A 278-nucleotide genomic window follows, 5' to 3' on the forward strand; every position below is an offset into this window, starting at 1 on the left:
ATTCCTCTGTAAAAGACATGAACTGAGTAAAGTTCAAGTATGACACATTTTGCAACGTGGAGTTTTCAGCCAAGAACATACAGCTGCGAGGGCCATTCTGCAATGTCTTCTGCAACGTTCGCAATTCGCTTGATTTCCCCTGTGCAACATCCGGGTCTTCCTTCGTCGGGAACCTGTCAAATGGAGCGGGAGAGGTTCGCGAAACTGGTGGTCAGGGCCTCGCGAAACAGAGAGTCAAATAGTGTTATTTTTGCCTTATGTTCTTTGTGTGAGGAAAA

Source organism: Penaeus monodon, chromosome 29 (genome assembly GCF_015228065.2).
Source record: "Penaeus monodon isolate SGIC_2016 chromosome 29, NSTDA_Pmon_1, whole genome shotgun sequence".
Lineage (NCBI taxonomy): Eukaryota > Metazoa > Arthropoda > Malacostraca > Decapoda > Penaeidae > Penaeus > Penaeus monodon.